The following is a 12,949-nucleotide window of genomic DNA, read 5'->3' as shown; positions in this document are numbered from 1 at the left end:
ATTTGTGTTCGTGCTGAAGCATGTCTCTCTTTACATCCCTCTCTCAGTGCATCACCAAGGGACAGAAAGGAATCTGTAATCAAAAGGCAGAGGGGAAAAAAAACCCAGTGACTTTTTAATGCTAACTTTTCATATCAGGATGGTTGCCCTCAGAGCTGCACATGGGATGGCTCTAGCTAGGCAAACAGCTCCAACTGCATTGCCTTGCAGTGCACCTGCCAGCAGAGTGATCTTTGCACTGCTTTTTGTTCTGCATTTAGGTGAGGACAATGCCCTGCCCTTACTGTGTTAGACACTGAAAGTAGCCAGGACCCTCCCTTGTCTCAATTTAAGAAATATACTTTCCAGATTTCTAAGGAAGATGCCTTGTTCACACCACAGAGAAGCTCTGATTATTTTTTCATTCCCTTACTCCCTGCCATGGATTCACACACGTCTCCATTGCACGTGCTCAGGTTTTTACCTCCTCCCAGCCCATCAAAAGTGGGATACAGGGAGTGACCAAGAGCTGCAATGGAGACACAACAGTCTGTGACTTCAGGAGAAATGAATGAGTGTGATTGGTGAGGAGGTGACTCTGGAACTATCAGATCTGTGGGTAAATGGGAAAAGCAAAATAAATGTTACAGGCAAGATGAAAAGAGATTGACTCGATTGAGATGTGTTACAATGTAACATTTGAGAAGCATGCATGATGTACAGCCTGTCTCCTTTGTTATGAGGCCACCTTAACTTTGAGGAGAACATGAAAAACAAAAGCAAATTCATCTTGAGAAACCTCACAGATTCCAGACATTGCACCCTGGAATAATCTGTTTAATACTCCATTGACAACAGTTACAATTACTGGGAAAGGATTTCCCCTCCCACTTGGTTTTGTGAAGGAAGCTTCTTTCTTCAGGCTTACATTGGGCTCACAACTGAGACTGTCTTTCTGGGGAAACATTATTCTCCTTGGGCCCTTTGTTTAAGTCTCATGCATTGCTGCCCATAGTATCCTGGACAAATCTGGACCATCTCAGGATTGCAGGGCAATGTTATCAGTCCTTGGCCTTGGCTGGCTCCTGCTCTTTGCTGTAGCACCAAAACTCATCCCCAAAGTGGTTCACACTCATCATTTGTTGCAACATGTGAGGTAAGTGGTCCATTGGCTCCAAGTGAGAAAGCAGTGAGCTTTGCCCTTGCCTTGACTTCAAGCTGGTACATAAACATGGAAGAGTGAGGACTCCAGGAGACTCCTGGCTTTGTGCTAGCACCTAAATGGAGGTGACATTTGGTCACCATCACACCTGCAAGAGGAGTGAGGAGGAAGCCTGGCAGCTGAGTCACTTGTGGTATACAGACCAGGATGGAGCAGGGTAATGCCGAGACAACCATAACATAAAAATCTCAGAGCTGCTGCCACCCGAAGCTCCCCCCAGGGCAATCGACAGAAAATCACACTTTTAAGGCGGTTCTTTCATTTATCACCCTATGCCTGAGAAATGTACCTGCAATATCCATTCCAAACTAAACAGCCGGTAACAGCAAAGGCTCCTTCACGACAAACTCTCCCTCCAGCGCCCGTTCCCGGCGCCGCCCGGCCCCGCAGAGCGATGCCAAGGGAGCTTTGCCTGCCCCGACCCGGGCCGATGCCGCCGCAGCCCCCGACCTCCGCCGGCACCAGCCTCCGCTGCCGGGGCTCGGGGCAGCCGCGGCTTGTCCCTGGGGCCGCCGGGACACGGCTCAGTCGCGGCCGTCGTGCGGGGCTCCGGCGGGGCGGCCCCGAGCTCCCCTTGCCCCCGGCGGGGCCGCGCACCGGCCGCGGAACCGACTTCAACCGGGGCTTCGGGGGTGACCCCCGGCCGGCCGGGCCAAGCGGCACCGGGAGCCCGCCCCGTCGGCGCGGAGTCGTGGCCCCGCACCTCTCCGCACGGCCCCGCGCCGTCCCGCCGCCCGCACTCACCTGCGTCCGCGTCCCGCTCCCGCGGCTGCGGCCCCGCCCGCGCTCCGCACCGGCCGCCCCGCCGGGGCTCGCCCGCACCGCCCCCGGCCCGCCCCGCTCCGCTCCGCGGCTCTGCCCGGCGGGCCGGCGCAGCGAGGGGCTCCCCGCAGGGCTGCTCTGCCCCGGGGGGCTGCTCTGCCCCGGGGGGCTGCGGGTGCGTTCGCAAGCCCCGCGCCGGGGCACTCTTGGCAGCCGGCCCTGGGTCTCGCCCGCGGGGCCGCGAAGCATCGCTCTGGCGGGTTGCGGAGCCGCAGCCGCCGGCGCGATTCGGCTGCTCTGAGAACTCAGCGAGAGAACGGGGATGCCCTGGAAGGCAGCAGCCACGGCCAAGGGCAGGAGCGGGTTGAGAGCTTCACCAGGCTGCTGCAGGGGATGCTGGCACCTGCCTGCCCCCCAGCCAGGGCTCGTAGCTCCTCTGGCACTGCAGACCCCCAAACCTGAGACCCCCCAGCATTAATTCCACCTGAGAAACGCGGTTAGTGCTTTTTAACTGTTTTTAGTCCCTGCCGAGAAATAAAACCTGCCTTCATTCGTTCGTCTTGTTCCTGATGGACAAAACGTTTATTTAAACGCAATTCCAATAGTGCTGAGGTCTGGAAAGAGCAATGCTACATTCGTAGCCCCTTTGCAGTATCGTTTGGCCTTAAATAGGTTTTAAATTAGCCATTGCCAAGCAGCTGTCTCCATTTCCCTCTGGCAGCTAATTTACATCTTGGATTGTTTTCAAAAAAGAGATAATTTCATGTGTTTTTAACACCTACTGCTGCTGAGAGCCAGGCGCTGCCTCTCCCTCCTGTGTCTTGGTGGGATGGGTTGAAACCCGTTAACACTCCAAAGGTCTGGGAGTCCCAGGCTGCTGCATCTCCCCTGAGGGCAGGCTCAGAAGAAATGTCATGCCCTCTCCAAATATTTTAGAGGGTTTTGTCCCAGCTTCAACAAGCTGCCTGCTCCCAGAGCAGCAGCGTTTCATCTCTTTTCCATTGCAATTTAGGACTTAGAAATGGTTTTAAACCCTAAGAGTCTGGGTATTGTGCAAGCTACAGCCTCACTTAAGAATGAGGGGGAGATGGGGCTTTTCTAACTGCAGCATAACTGAAGATCTTACACACTAAATAAATAAATAAGTCATCAGATCCCTGCAGCATCACTTCAATTCCAGGCTGGGAGAAGACACGTGGGAATCTTTTGAGCCTCCAGAATTTCCTAGAGACAGACTGAGGCGAGTGCACCTACAACAGCTTTTTCTTCGAAAGTCCAGACAAGAGGCTTCTCTGTTTATTTTCCTTCCAAACAACGTGGGGGTTTGGTGGGTGGAAATGTGTTTGGTGTGCTACAGTATGCAAGCAAAGAGGTTGGAGTTTTTGTGTCTTCAACTGGGGAATAAAATCCACCCTCGGGGCAAGAGATACTTCAGGGAATCTTGCAGAGCTTTGCAGCAGAGGTTGCAAACTGGCCTGAGGTCTGTGGCCAGCAGCTCCTGCTGTCCTGGCAGTCACCCAGCAGGAGCAGGGACCTCACATGCCACAGGCAGAGGGCAAGTTCCTCTTAGCACAGCAAAAAAGCCCGTGCTGTAAAGCCCCTGTTCTCCCATGCCAGGGTTTCATAGACATCAGGTATTTTTCAGGAAGGAGGAAATGTTTGGTGGCTTTCCTTAAGCTGACTTGGAAATCCAGAGACAATCTTGGTGTGCAAACTGGTCTTCAGTTTTAAAAAACTTTTAAAAAACCCATTAAAAACACATTTTCCTTCTCCCTCTGACCATCCAGACACTCTCACCTCATCATAACTCATTTCACTCATGCTTTAGAAGGTCAAAATCAGCGTTGTGTTTAATATCCTGTGTTGAATGTCCTGCTTAGAGAAAAACATCACAGTGGGGCAGGTGCACAGAGAGAATTTATGCACAGAGAGAATTTATGCACATGCCCAGAGACAGGAGAGTATGCATCAGTAGGAAAGGCAGATCTACACATAAAGGAGCCTTTGAAACAAGTCTGCTTTTTTGCTTTAACACTAGGGAAAAAATATAGCCGCGTTGGCAAGGTTGACAGAGTCACAAGAAGTGTGGTGGTGATGCTCTGCCTGTGTTGGAGCAGTTGTAGCTGTACATCAGCGTAGCTCAGGTACATTTGCAACAACTTAGTGCTGAGGCATATCCTGAGATCTGAGCTTCACACACAGCTCTTGGTGAGTTTCTTCCTTGCATCCATTTATTTGACTCTCACCTGTCTGATTCCTCATTTCCTTTTCAAACTGAGCCCATCTTCATCATTATCCTACTCTGTAGTGCTGCTGTTTGGGCTTGTTATGTTTTTGGTTGGTGACAGATTAAATTAAGGTTCATTTTCTTCCCCGAGTCAAGCAGTCTTATCTGTTTTGCCCTGGACAAATAGTGGTAAGACCTCCCTGTCCTGCTCTGGGCAGGGGGGTTGGACTGGATGATCTTTCCAGCTCCCTTCCAGCCCTTAAGATTCTGTGAGTTCCAAAGGCCCTTGGTACTTCTGTCAGCAGGATGGGGAAGACTAAGAGATTAACTGCTTGTGGTTCTTTCTTCCTTGCTGGGGCAAAACCATGACACTACAGGAGTGGTTTTGCTTGTTTGAACTTACAGGAGGGGTGGCAACCAGTAATAAAGAGCTCTGGAGCACTGTACACATGCACAAACCACTCTGTTTCTGATTTGGCTGATGTGTTATACTGGACACCAGCACCCCTCCCACAAGTTGAGACAAATCTCTGAGACTGGAATGATTTGCTGCCCCACTTGAAGTTCTCCAAGAGCTGGAAGCTGTTGTGGTCACATCAACCAGCAGACAGAAGGGTCAGCAGGTAGATCCAGTGAATTCTGAACAGCACAGAAACCACTGCTTGAATTCATCCTCCCCAGGAGAAGGGAAATGACATTAAAATGGCTACAGCCTGGATGATGGCCAAGTAAAAACATTCCCCTTCCTCATGAGCAGTGTGGCTCCCTGTGGATGCATCACAGTCAGATCCTTTGCTTATGTGAACAGAGAGAATGATTTTTTTTTCCCCCTCTGTAAATCTTGCCAAACCTAAACTAGAGAAAAACAGGAGGATTGAATTCATCCTCTCAACTACCAGAAGCTCAAACTGGTTTTTGCTCAGTGTTGAGCTATGGTCAGAACACTAATACATCAGACTCCCATTATCTTCAGCCTCATTTTGCCTATTGCTGATTTACATCTGTTTCTTCTCTGTCCAGCTGTGTCCTTCCTTGAGGTTTTCCCTTGTAATTCACCATTCTGGGCTTTTTGAGGCAACAAAATGAACTGGCTTCTTGTAAAATAAAGCAGTTACTTTGGCTAAGGAAAGCAGATCCATGCAGTGAGGTACCTTCCCTTTTGGTTCAGGAATTCCCTCTGCTCTTTGGGGTATTGGTGTCACTTCATTTTTAACACTGGAAACCAAATTCAAGACCCAGACATTCCTAAAACAACAAGAAAGAAGAAACTCTCAGTACTTACTTTTCTTCCATGAGTCATTTTCCCCTGAATTCCATGTTTTTGTCACATTCCAAACCTCACAGTTTGATGCTGGCATATGGAGAGTTCTTCAGGCACTGCTTCTCTGCAGAAGGTGTATTTTGGCTTTACAAAGCTTTATTCTCAATCTTGAAAAGGACTATAGCTTAGAGCCCAACCAAAGCTTCCTTCTCTGCTTCCATGTGTCATCAGGTCCTTTGCCTGAGGAAGCAAGAGGATATAGATTCTTTGGTGTCCCTTTTGCTGCCCTTTTACTTCGATCCATCCTGTACATTCTGCCACCAACGTCCCTCGTTACAGCTCCACTCATGAGAACTGGGATGCTCTCCCTTTTTATAACCATGGAGCTGCTTTCACTTTAATATTGCATTTAAATTCCATGCTTTCAAAATAATTGCTCCAGTATCTAGCATCATTAAAGTATTTTAGCTGTCTCCCCTGGGCCTGATCCAATTCTTTGCTGAGAAGCATCCTCAGCCACACTGAGGCAGCTCACAATGGAACATTAGTGCCTAATGAATTTAGCAATTTACCTCTTTTAAAAGTCTAGCAGACAGCTAGAGTAGATAAATACTTTGCTCAACAGTTAAAGACATTGTTCATTTTCATAGCATTGGATTAAAATACCTCAGAAACCTTTAAGCATGCAAACAAAAAAGAGCTAAGCATTAAAATAACATTTAAATGTCAAATAAAGAAGCAGATACTGATTAATTTGCCTTAAGAATAAACCTACTTGTCCCACAGCTCCTCAGTAGGGTATTTACATTAAAACAACTCCTCCAGGAGAGGAAAGAACTCAGGTTTTTGTATTGAAGATCCATACCAGAGCTGGAAAAGACAAAAGCACAATTACTACTTCGTTGTCTTGCCCATAGATCACCCTTTGAAAATGGGGGTGGGGGTGAGAAACTGTTCTGCTGGGACAGGGCATCTATAGTAATGATTTCTTCTGGGATAGAAATGCTTTCCTCTTTTAAAAAAAGTCCAGAAAAACAAGATGTAACAAGCTCAGGTGGACTCTGAAGCTGGACAACACTGTTTAAGGAGAATAGAAAAAGGGAGAATTGATTAGTTCAAGGCAGAGTGTTAAGAGAAATGCACAGCTGAAAGAGCAAAAGTTAATCTCTTTTACCCATTGAAGACCTTCTCTCTAATGCATGTTCCAGTGATGTCACCATCATGCCATCTTTCACTGAGAGAAGGAGGTAGCCAAGCATTGTGTGATAACTTCTCTGTCAGAGCACTTCCAGAATGTTCTTTCTCTCTGGGAGCTGCTGGGCCATGGCAGAGTCTCTCCTCACAGCCACAGACCACCCCCATGGCCACACATGCAGCACAACCTTCAATTGAACCTGCTCCTAACTCTCCAAGGCCAGAATGAGCCACTTTCAGTATCCTATTTTCCCCTTTCCTAGGGGATTTTTTTCTTGCTGGCAGGAGGGTTCAAAGCTGCTTCCCAAAAACCAAAAGTCATTTGCCTGACAAGTGGTGGAGGGAGCTCAGCCCTTGCTGAGCTGCCACTGACTTACACAGCATGGAAACTGCTGAGAGGAACGTGCATGGCAACACAGCTGCCTCCCTGGGAGGGTACATCAGAGACCTGAATCATCAGCTGGAAGTACCTGGTCTCTCCTCAGTGTCCTAGCTAACTGCAGTCAAGTGCCCAAGCAAATCCAGCCACAGAAGCTCCTGCTTTTGGTGCAGATGGTCCTTATCCCATCCCTGAAAGTAACCCTGAGAGGCAATGCAAGAAAAGGTCTCACCACAAGCATCCAAGAGCAGGTTGGCTCAGTCTAAGATAGTCTTTATTGTCAGCAGAAACAAAAGTATCTGAGGGGGGTTACTCAGACATTAAAAGCAGTCAGCTGAGTGACCCTCAGGAGGATGAGGTTCACCTGTCCCTCTGGCAATCACAACTGCATATGAGATTAATTCCACCTGCTTTAGGAGGTGTGAGACACAAGTTCTCCACAGAATTCTGTAGTTATGTGATAAACCTCTATCAAAATGATGTCTTCCATCAGGACATTTTCTCTGCCTGACTTTGCAGTGACAATCCAGGAAGGTTTCATCCATTTCATGGGCTTTCCTCTGTGAGCAGATGATAGGAAAAAGAACTTTTACATCTGAATTGTTTTGGGACAGTAGCATTCAGCATATCATTCTTCTGCAGATGCTCTCAATCCCTAGGCTGCATCAGAGCCTCACTCCTACAAAACTCTCTCTGATTCACTCTGCTGCCAACAGGGTGTGAATATTCCCCATGCAGTGCAAACATGTTCCTGCAACAAGCCCATGCTTTCTGCTGACAGAGGGTAAAAAAGGGATGATCAGCTCAAGTTAAATGTCAAACTTCAGAGCATCTCACTCTGAAACCATCAGGCTGTGAGCTTGATGGGGAAGCAAATGAAAAGAAGGCACAGCTGTGATTGCTTCCCATGGCTCTAATTCCAGGAACAATTTAATGCTAGTCATCTGGCAGGTCCAGGTGCCACAGCACCCTGGGCAGTGTAGGCAAGTCAGAGTCAGATGTAACAGGCTGTGTTCAACAGAAGGATCATCCAAACCAGACCTCCAGAGGTGGTCCCTGCTTGCTGTGGCTGCCCCATGGATGTTTACATAGGAGAGCTTCATCATCTAAATGGTGTCACCTACTCTAGGTCCTAGGTCATGAATAATGACTCTTCATAAGTGCAATACCACAGTCCCTCAACAGTCATGGGGGGTCCAAGGGCCACAGCTTGATCTAGTCAGTGCAATTGTGTGAAGACAAGTGTGAGGTACAGCTCGTGCTGCAGGTGGGAGGTCTCACTGCAGCAGCCTCACTGGGCAGGGAATTTGTATTGCTTTAGTGCAGGGGAAGTTGTGTCACGTCCAACCCACTGAGTATTCCTGGGAACCCCTTTCTTTTTCCCCTGTAGTTGTGCAGACCCTTTTCCCACTGTTAAATGGAAGGATGGAGATGGCTGCATCTGTTACATTAAGAACACACTGACCTTCAGCTTCTAATTATACAGTGACCAGTTTACAGAAGTGTCACATTTTAATCACTCCTCTCTATGCCAGGAAAAAACCAGTTTTAAACTGTGTTTTTTTCCTCAGTGGGAGAAGTGCAGCCAAAGTTTTGTCAAATGTGCTAAACTTCACGAGGAGGCAGATGCACAGAGCTTCAAGTGATGATGCTCTCTGAGAGGGCTCTGGCATAAGAGCAATGAATGACAGCAGTGCTTTTGGGAAGAGTTACCAGGGAAAAGCCAAGCATACACAGCACTGTCCACCACAGCCTTGTATTCCTCCCAGTGCAGCCCCCTGGGACTTCAGTTCAAACTTGAAGGACCAGTTCATGATCATTTTCTCTGCTATTTGTTTATGAATGGCAGAATTACAGAACAACATAGGCTGGAAGGGATTTCTGGGGGGTCACCTGGTGTAACCAACCTCCCTAATGCAGGGCCAGCTTTGAACTTTAACTGACTTTGGAACTAAAGCAGGTTGCTGAGGGCCTTGGACATTGAATGTTTTCAAGAAGGGAGACTACACAAGTTCCCTCAGCTCCTCTCCCAGTGCTCCATCCTCCCCTCAGTGCAGAAACATTTGGTATTTAGAAACATGGAGATCATAATTCCTATTCTTCTAACAGCCCAAGCAGGCAAATTCTGGCACATCAATGGTTTTACAGGACTGAAAAGTTTTCAAGGCACTTGAAGCAGTTGATGAGATCAAAGCCTTCTGCTCCTTTAAAGCCTATGCAAACAAACAGCCTGTTTTTCTCCTGGTTTGGAGGGTTTTTCAGCCCAAGCTGGGTGGCATACATCCAAAGTACTGGAGTGAATTTTCCTGAGTAGAACATGTTAGTGTGCACTTGCTGTGTTCTCTGGAGATGCCTGTCTTGAGCCCATGTGCTCTGACTCACTCTCTGGAAGAGGCTGGGGGAGCTCCCATAGCTGGTTGATTTACAAGCTGCTTCACTGCTTTAATTTATCCCCTCTGCCTACCAGCATGTTTGTATGCAAGAGGAGATATCTTTGATGTGAGATCCAGCTTTATCACAGCCCAGATGACCAGATAAAGTCAGACTGTGGTATGTTACCTTCAGTGGCATTGAATGCTTTGCACCCAGTGAGAGAGGATCATCTGTCTCACAGTGTAGGAGCAGACAGGCATTTTGTAGCTTAGGCAGATCCAGTCACTTTGAAGTCATGTTTGCAGACTCTGGAGGGCAAGGAATGGGTAAAGCCCATGGTGGGTCCCACAGCAGCACTGGGGTCACTTGTGCAATGGCTCATTTCACACTTGGGACAGCCCAGCATCTCCTTCTACTCAACTCTTCATGCAGTGTAGACTTTGGGAGCTGCACTCCTTCACTATCCTGTTTTCCTTTAACACCATGACTTCCTTCTACAGGCTCTACTACTATGGATCAGAGATATCCATGACAAATGGGGGGAATTCTTCAGGTCTTCTTCAGGTGCAGGCAGAAGATGAGTGCAAGAGGAACCCTTAAAACTGACCACCATGATCTGTAACCGCACACACACTACTGATTCCACCTCTCTGGTCCCTATGCTGGTTGCATTAGTGCAGAGGCATTTCAGAGAGGTTTCCAGGTGTGCTGATTCCTCAGTACAGTCTCAGGAGTTTTGTTGATAGACCTTGATGGGTTTTTCCAAGTATTCACCTTTCAAAGAACTAAGTCATTTGGTTGACTTTGATTCATTCTGGGTCTGACTGAATCCTCTTCCCTCAGACACATCCAGCTCAGTTTTGTATGTGCTGGATTTCTTTGGTTATAAACTGGCATTTTCAAGTCTAAGCTTTGTCCCAAGCCCACACCCAGAAAATAAACTCAGCTGTTTAGAAACTCTGTGAACTACATGTGCTTGGGAGTGATGATGCAAGTATTTTAACAAAGCAATGTGTTAGGGACAAGGAAAACAGGAAGATAAACAAGGTACTCTGTGATGAGCAGCTGCTCATCTTCCAAAACATAGCTGTAAGCACTTAAAGCCTTTTGTTGTTGCTGCTGTTGTTGATCTTTTGCTTATGAAAGTGTTAGGAGAAACAGCTGATCCTCACATCCTGCACAAGCATCCTGCTCATCATTGGTGACAAGCTGTGTGACTGCCTGTAGCAAACAGCAAGACCTCCTTGCTGCTCTGACCCTGGAGTGTAAAATCCCCTCTAGTCCTTCAGGATGCTCCAAAGACTCACCTTTTAGTGTGAATTTCCCAATGCAAGGGACCACTCTCAGCCTTCCCTATCTCAGGAAGGGTTCTCAGGTAAAGCCTGCTCTTCTTCAGGTGGGAAACCTGCATCCCACCACCAATTAAGTGAGAGTGATCACTTGCCTCAGCACCTTCAACAACCTGATGTGTCCTTTTGTATTATTAGAGCTTTAAAACTTCCTCACCATTATTTTTAGAGCTGTGACTCCAAATATCACGAAACAAAGTGCAAATAACTGGTTTTAAGCTCTTTTGAGTAGCCTCATGCCACACAGATGATGGATGGTGAGGACCTCTCCATACAGAGAAAGGGATTGTGGTGATTTGTGTGAATAGCTGAAAGGGAAAAGCTGCTTAAAACTTGATGACCGTGAGAGTGGTTACAAAGGTAGACTTTAATATGTTGTTAATACCCATATTGTGTGCTATTATAATCAGGGTGATAAGATTTTGCATTTTACATAATATTTCATTGATTGCATGTAACATCCAGGCTAAATCCCAAGGCTACAAGACAAACTGGGAAAGTTTTCAGTGCAGGGACTTTACAAAGGAAAATATTCAATATTTGCTTAGAAAAAACATCTCCATGTAAAAACTGAGCCAGTGTCCAGTTCAAGTAATCAAAGTGAAAGGGCTAAATAATCCCAGAACACAAAGCTGAACATTTACTGTGTAAAAACACAACAGGTTTACTTGGAAGGTTAAATTCTCCTTAAAATTTGTGCCTGACTTCTATCTGGGTTGAATTTTCTGTGCTCAGTGATGGCCAATGACAGGACAAGGGGCAATATGTACAAGCTGGGACAGAAGAGGTTCCAAAGAAACACAAGGAGAAACTTGTTCCCTGTTGAGGTGAGGGAGCACTGGCAGGGGCTGCCCAGATGGGCTGTGGAGGCTCCTTCTCTGGAGACATTCCAACCCAGCTGGATGAGTCCCTGTGTGCCCTGCTCTAGGTGGTGCTGCTCTGGCAGGGGGTTGCACTGGATGAGCTTCAAGGTCCCTTCCAACCCTCAAGATTCTGTGATTCTATGAGTGACCACACAGTCAAAACCTCACCCATGTGTGCTGAGATCTGGGGGGTGGTGACTCAGAGTCACGCAGGGTCAGCTGTAGACACGTTGTGGGGAATCATTGCATTGGCTCCTCTCTCTTGTGGGACACAGCCACTCTGGGAACTAGACTTTAGCATGAGTCTGGGATGTCTAGGAGAAGGGATGACGTGGGAAGGCAGCCTATATTTGTCACAGTGGGTATGGAGGCACAGACAGAAAAAGCAGTTGACACACACGACACATTTAGGTTTTTCTATACATAGACTGGATGAACTTTCCTGTCTGTGCACAAACACAGATCCAAGGGCTGCATCACAGGGCTCTCCTGCCTCAAAGCTGCTCTGCAAGACCCAGCTGACACTCAGGAGTTCAGCAGCAAGGTTTTCACTGGCAAATGCTTCTCTTGGTGACCTGTGGATACCTTTGGCCTTATCCTGACAGTGGGAATGGGGCTGGATCCTTCAGTGCTTTGACTTCTCTCACTCAGCCTAAACTTGCTCTAGAGAGGCTCAGTGATCATGTTCTGGGAGAGTACAGTGTGGTGACAGGCAGGCAGGTCATTTCAAGAGGGACTGGGACAAGCTTTGATGGCACATGGGGCTGACATCCATATTTCCTCAACCAGTCATTCACTCAGCCTGGACATGCTGGGAAAGTGACAAGATGCAGTCAAGAGTCACTCTCACCAGGGGTATTGTGCTGCCTTCACCTGGCCCTGAGCATAAAACCATCCCTGATACCAGGGCCCAGCTGAAATGAAAACTTGTGTTGCAGGCAAATACAAACAGTTCTGTGTGATGCACACTCCTGTGGATTAGAGAACAACACACACCAAGGTCCAGGGCTGCAGGGAGAGGACCACTCTGGAGAGACCACTCTGGAGAGACCACTCTGGAGAGACAGAGACACTCCCAAGCACTGGAACCTGCCTGGGATCTCTAGATGCAGCTGTGTGCAGCTCATGGGGATAAGGTTCATATTCCTCTTGCTTTCAAGGTTCAGCCCAAAAGCACACACTCTCATTTGATATGGCTGGGGCAACACTACTATAAATAGGTTCCTGCACCTTTCTCTGAGACATCTGCTCCTGCACAGAGAGACTGCAGATAGTCTCATTTCAGCAGCATGCAAAACCACAAGCAGTTTTGGGACCAACAAAGTATTGTTTGAGCTGAA

The sequence above is a fragment of the Colius striatus genome, chromosome 24, assembly GCF_028858725.1.
Source record: "Colius striatus isolate bColStr4 chromosome 24, bColStr4.1.hap1, whole genome shotgun sequence".
In the NCBI taxonomy this organism is placed as follows: domain Eukaryota; kingdom Metazoa; phylum Chordata; class Aves; order Coliiformes; family Coliidae; genus Colius; species Colius striatus.
This window is presented reverse-complemented; position numbering follows the sequence as displayed.